Below are 7,116 nucleotides of genomic sequence, written 5' to 3'. Positions count from 1 at the left end.
TTAGCTCAGACTTTGATACCTGCTTTACCTATGCAAACACCACGGGTGTAACTAATCACTGGACTGGACTACTGGACTGGAACACTGGGCTGGAACACTGGACTGGACTACTGGACTGACATATTTTTGGTTTCTACACATTCTGAGGTTGGTTTTATTGAGTCTTGCTAGCCAAGGGCCTTCAGACAACTTGCAGTCTGATACTAAAATGATGAGTGTGAGGAGTGGAGTAAGCAAAAACTGACTTCTCACTACTTGTTATGCTCTACAGCATTTATATGCTTCTTAGTATTGTGTTTTGGAGATTGTAATAGATGAAGGTTAATGTAATTAACCGGAGTTAATGGAGGAAGGTCACTGATAATATATGGTGTGCTTATATTAGAATATCCAGCACATGCGCAGGCCAATCTTACCTTCTCACCAGCAAGCGTGTGCCCACCCACCCATCCCATGATCAATTCCATCTAGGAAAGTAGCTCTAGATGTGACAGGCTAGGGAGCCCCCTGAGGGTCTCCTGTTTACCCCCAGACATGATAGTACATTGTAGTGAAGTATGATGTCTGGTAAGCGCTATAGTATGTTCACGTTAAGCTGAACACTGAAAAACAGCTAAAAATTAAAAGTGGATTTTTTCTCAACAGAGTTAACATTTCTGCCAACCAGATGATTATTGGTAACAGCAAAGGTGTCAACAACAGACATGTACGGTTTGGCTCCATTACAAGTTCAGGAAAGGGCTCTAATGGACACTGTACTTATATGGCTTCTCCATAGGAAAAGTATTCTGAAATTTTTGATTGGCCGTAAATATTATGTCAAAACATTTGAACAACAATATTTTGAAATATTTTTAGCGGATCAAGCAGTACTACAAATGAGCCAAATTTCAAGATCATGTGTAATTGCATTCGTGAGTTATTAAATGTTTTTGAGGATTCAGCTCAATGTGAACATACTATAACTAAGGTGCTAATTGCTGATTTGTACAACTGAAAAGGGAATTGTAATGTCATGCAATCCGGGACCTTCCTCCAAATATATCCTACCTAGGTGACAAGCAGCTTTGGGTATAATGACAGACATTAAATAGCAATAGCTAACCAAAAATCATTTTACTATATTTGTACTGCCTATGATACACTGTATTCTTGAACTAAATAGCTCAGACCCCTGGGACACAACCTATCCTTCCTAAGACAATCTATTGTAGCTAAATTCATTCCTACATGCAATATACAAACTCAATACACAACTGTAGGGTTTTTCTGCTATCATGATTAGTTCTTACATGTGCTGGTTGGCGTACTATAATATGATGTGACCAAATTTATTAGCATTGTACAAGCTTGCTACTATCTCCCAAGACGTTATCATTGGTTAACCATAACTAACACATTCCCTGCAGCATACTGATAAGGAGTATACATGATGTACTGTAGAAGAACATAATAAATAGAGGTGAAATCACTAGAAGTCAGTTTTTGCTTACTCCACTCCTCACACTCATCATTTTAGTAGCAGACTGCAAGTTTTCTGTAGGCCCTTGGCTAGCAAGACTCAATAAAACCAACCTCAAAATGTGTAAAAACCATAAATACGTCAGTCCAGTGTTCCAGTCCAATAGTCCAGTCCAGTGATTAGTTGCACCCCAAACACCACTAAGGGTACATGAATTTATAAACTATTTAAACCTTTTTCAAGAATGAAATGTAGGGCCGATTATTTCTTCAACAGAATTCTTAATGACTGGAACATAGTGAATAGTTTTAAATCTGTTGGACTAGCTCTCACTTAAGATTTAATTTCGTATAGCTATATTTTGTGTTGACCCATATAAAGGTATTGCCTTTACAAGTTATCAATGAAAAATGAATAAAACATAATTGTAGCTATTGACTGCATGTATAGTGAATAGCAATAAATAATATAAATAACAATACCAGTTGGAATAACTAGGTGTACTGTAATACCCACCCTAGGGTCTGGCATCCTTTGTAGCATGGAATTGCTCACCAGGGCAGACTTAGTACAAAAAAGCTTGGTTACTCACGGAAACCATATAACCCACGTAGCAGTTAGGATACCACACAAAAAGGTATATACAACAGCACAATAAACATTGTCACCTGTAAGGGAAGTCATAAAGCCCAACCATGCTTCCGAATCACATTTTGCGGTCAACTAATCGATACGCACATGATTGTCCCAAATAATAAGAAGCTTGCGGAGTTTACCCTGTACTTTATGGCCTCCTTTTTTAAATACCGCCATACCGTCTGGGCACTATGGCCTCCCTGTTTGCTTGTTTCATCCCTTATTTAGAAGGTAACCAGACATGAGACAATGTTTGTAGGCAGGTGCTGATGTAGTCAACTAACCAAACTATGTAAACAAGTTTGTTTGTGGTAATTTGTACCTGAGGTTTACTGAGCTACCATGGGCATTTGGTGCTTTTGTTGAGGTAAAATGGCAGTTACTGTAATAACAATGGCTTTACATTAATACCGTGATATTTAGTAATACCGTGATATTTAGTAATACCGTGATACTTTTTGTGGAAGGTATACCGTTTACTATTTTTCAATACCGCCCAGCACTAGTACATATATATATGTTAACACATCATCGTCAGAACCTTCACTTAATAGCTACAATAGCTACAGCTACATAGTAGCTGTGACTCGTCGGTTTCGATTTTTTTGTTGTGCTTACACTTGCAGCCAGGGGCAGCAGAGAAGGAGGGCTGTATCTCCTGTCAAAAAGATTAGCCCCTCAAAAATATCTGCGACATTAGCAGTAATCGTGCTGGTTGTATATATTAGACCAAATATAGCTGAGATCAGTATACCCAAATAGAGTAGTCACCCTAATACAGCAGTCAAATAAATAATTAGCTACTAGAATCACTCTCAGGTTCAATCTCAGAGGATCTAATTTTCAAAATTTCCTGGTGGGATGAGAGGCATGCTTCCTACCCCCCCCCCCAGGTTGGCATGTTTTGCATGCTAGTGTGCATCCCTGGAAAAGTCTACCTGCCTCCAGTCCCCCCTAAATAAAATTGCATCCTCCACAATTGTCAGGTGTTGCATGCAACAGTTTCTGCCCACTTTGTAAAATAGTCCATGATTGTTAGGATGTAGTGATTTCCTGCTAAGCAATTGGCCTAATGAAATCTACTCCCAATTGGTACCAGGGAGACTTCACTGGGACTGGGTGCAATGCTGGAGCTATGTTTTTAGCTTTCTGTGACAGGTTGACATATCACATCGCTGAACTATTTTTTTTGTACCTCTAACCACACCTTTCCATAAAAATCTTTCTGTGATCCGTGCTAAGGTCTTCCTCTAGTCAAGATGTCCTGATAATTCTTCTACGTGGCATGCTTGAACAATTCTAAGTTGCTCCTTTTGATCTCAAACTTCCCGCACCTTATTATTTCCTTATTATCATCTCACTATCAGAAACGTAATTTCTCATAAAATGCTTTTGATTGATAGTAATGCCATCCCTGTACTGGTTATTGGTAACATATTGATACACGTCCTCTAGTAGTGAATTGTCATTATCACTATTCAACTCTCTGTTCAACGGTTGGTCCAATGAATCTCCATCCAAGGCATGATCCATAATCCATCGTCCTGCACTCTCTTGCTACAGTTAATTACACTGGTCACTATAACTAGTTCAGCTGACATCATGCATGAAGTGAAAGAGGAGCCAATACAACTAGCTACTAGCTAAACTTCTGGAGAATAACTGATTTTCCTGTGGAGAAACAGCAGACTGTGTGAGATATATAATTACGTGAATATCATGTTTTTAAACTTGAAAGGGTATATGTGGATACACTTAGCGACCATACTTAGCAATACCTCATGAAATTTTAACCTGGACCATTTAATGGTAGGATCATTTATATTGTCGCAGTTGGTCCAGCTGGACTGTTCATGCACCCAGACACCACCGCCTACATCCTCTACATATGTGGCTCAATATGACACCCTCCCCTGGTCCTCTTTGCACAGAGTGAGGATCTAAACACTCTAGCAATCGAATACCTTGTCATAATGGGATTCTGCTGTTTGTTTGGACTGAAGTTTAGATTTTGCCTTAAATAATACACTGATGTAAACTGAGATAAGGGTGTAACTAATTGCTGGACTGGACTACCGGACTGACCTATTTTTATTGTTTTGACACATGCTAAGGTTGGATTTATTGAGTGTTGCTAGCTAAGGGCCTTCAGGGGACCTTCCTTCAGCCTGTTGTGGAATAAGTGAAAACTTTCTTCTAAGGATCTCACTACTTATTATGATCTATAGCACTTATACACTCCTTACTATTGTGCTGCACGGAATATGATAGCAATGGTTATCCAAAACTCAACTTACCAATGATATTCATGAATAAAATAAAGTGATGCAGACCATCTGAGACACAATCCTAGAACAATCTGTCTTACCCAATTACTACACAACTCTGCCATCATGGTAGTTCTTACATGTGCAAGCTGGCCTATGCACAGTAAAAACAGGTGTGTTAAAATAGCACATTTAGGTGTGCTAAAGTAATGTCTCCAGTTTTAGCACAGTGCACATGTGCTGTTTTGATAAGTGTGCTGTTTTAGCACGCGTGCTGTTTGGCCAAGTGTGCTGTTTTAGCAAATTTAGTGTTACACAAAAGTAAGATAAAAAGCACACAGAGCATAAACAGAGTTTTGTAAGTAACCAAGTTCCATCTTTCTCCTACTGTAGCTATGTTAGTATTGTTGCAGGTATGTTGATCACCTCAAAACTACAAAAAGATAGTGATACAGAGTGTAGCTACTACATACAATTAAGTTTTGACTCCTCACCTGTTAAAAGTTCGGTGATAGACACAACACTTCATTATAGCTGCCCAAAAATGATTTGCGCAAGGCTCCAAGTGTAGAAGAATTGATACAGGATATGATGCCAAACCTAACGAAGAATAATGAGAACAGTTGTCACAGCTCAAATCCTGAGAAAAATATTGAAATATAAACACAGATCTTATAGTATGAAATTGATCACACATGGCATCTTTGTTAACGACAAGTTTTGCGACATTGTCTTGAGTGGTAGTCTGGCTTGTTTATTCCTTACAAACACCGTACACAGGGTACAGCACTTGCATAATGACATTTAATTGCAGTTGTAATGAGCACTCACTTGATGCTAGGGCACTAGTTGAGCCTGCCTGAGTGTGCATTTTGATAGAGTGGTACGTTCATACAGTATGATATATGAGGAAATCGTCACTGCTCAATATCTGAAAAACAATATTGTAAAGATAGGTTACAGTTTGAATATTCATCACACCTGGTGTCTATGTTAATGGCAATGCCGTGTGATGCTGCCTTAGCCATAAGTAATGATCTGGCTGTTTAGGTCCCTACAAACACAGAGTGGTTAAAGTATTGCTGCATTTACAGTGTACTCACTTGATTTTTGCACTGTCTGAGTGTGGCACAAACTGTTTAACTGTTGACAGAAAAACATGTAGGCCATATAAACATTGCGAGTCACTTTGATATATTTTGAAGAGCATCAACTGTCAACAATCTCATCCACTAAATTCACGACAAAAATTGGATAATTGCATTAAACTACAATCATTTGTATACAACGTTGCATATATTATGGCATCAGAACTGCATTCACAAACAGCCATAACAACATGTTATTATTTAGTACCCTATAGATAAGGATAGCCTGGTGGCAGACGCCGGACTAAAATGCACTGCAATTATACCTGTGAAACATACGGTGTACATACGTATGCATACATACATTCACCCATATAATATATACTGTATATAATATGATGGCAGAGCATTTTGCAGAATATATTATTATTTAAACAGTTACATGATCAAATGCTATATATTATACTAATAATGTCTTGCTAAATGTTCCAATTTGGTAAGCTGTATATTATCATTCAACAATTGAGTTAATTAATGAAGTATACGTTGAGGTTTTCTTAGACCTCTCAGGTGATTCCAATATAATCTCCTGTAAAAATAGGAGAAAACCAGCAGCAGGAGTGGATTTGGGATATTTTACATAAAATATATAATACGCTGCTAGCAGGGCGATTAACCCATCCACAACCGAGAAGCCATTGATGTCTACTTCAAACAGCAGTTCCTTCTCTGCAACTATCAACCCTTGGCTGTTAACTTTATCATCGTTGTTTCTAAGCTTGAACAACCTTCTTATCTGAAAGTATGGATGGATAGAGGCTGAAAACCACACCTTAATGAATACCCCAGTTCATGACGAACACAATAGCACAAGTCCCATCTCCGTAGCTTGTTGCACTGGTAACTTATCAAAGATTAAACGAGTGCCTGCATTTTATTTTCCGTATAGCCACTGTACAAATAAATTCTTCTCACTGTCTACCGTTATAATAATATAATTCCAAAAGCATTCACCAGATAAGGTTGAAACTTTAACAGCCCATTGGTTTTTCCCTCTCAACAACAAAGGAATCATAAAATGAAGTGTGAGAAAAATACAAACTAGCCAGGTTTTCGTTCCCAATTGAACATACAGGTATAGACAGGCCACACACAACACGACGCACGCACACACACACACACACACACACACACACACACACACACACACACACACACACAACCTTATTGCTGGTTTGTACTGTACAGCAATATAGAGTCTCCAATCTTGTGATGTCATTTAGGATAAGGCACTGTACTGCAACAGTATTACTTCACATTACATACATTGCTCTGTAGGGTCAACCATGTGAAAATGTATGGAATTAAATATGCAAATGGAGACGTAATTAGAGCCAAAGGCACATACGAATTGGTGAACTAGACCCATTTTTCTATTGTTGTATTAGAGATATATATGTATATGGAGATGAGAAGATTTTTAATGTAGAGGCACTAAATATTCTATAGTACAATGAACACATCAAAGCTATTGAACTCGAGCTGATGGGTCAGACACTGTGGCATGTCTTTGCTGACTTCTTTTGCCATGGAATGTTACATTTAAAGAAGAAGGATGGAAGTGTATACATTATTGACCAACGCTTTTGGATGCATAATGAAT

The 7,116-nt window shown here is 38.3% G+C and overlaps 1 long non-coding RNA gene across 1 annotated transcript; it reads right to left on the bottom strand.

The window, feature by feature from the left end:
* Positions 1 to 4,865: 4,865 nt before the first annotated feature.
* LOC136244421 (uncharacterized) lies at positions 4,866 to 5,309 on the bottom strand. Its single transcript, XR_010695238.1, has 3 exons — positions 5,197 to 5,309; positions 5,061 to 5,125; positions 4,866 to 5,005 (listed from the first exon to the last, which is right to left on the bottom strand). It is a non-coding gene; the product is annotated as an uncharacterized lncRNA (long non-coding RNA).
* Between the last annotated feature and the right edge of the window lie 1,807 nt (positions 5,310 to 7,116).

Source organism: Dysidea avara, chromosome 14, assembly GCF_963678975.1.
Source record: "Dysidea avara chromosome 14, odDysAvar1.4, whole genome shotgun sequence".
Classification (NCBI taxonomy): Eukaryota; Metazoa; Porifera; class Demospongiae; order Dictyoceratida; family Dysideidae; genus Dysidea; species Dysidea avara.
The sequence above is the reverse complement of the archived record's forward strand: the minus strand, read 5'-3'. Positions and strand labels throughout refer to the sequence as shown.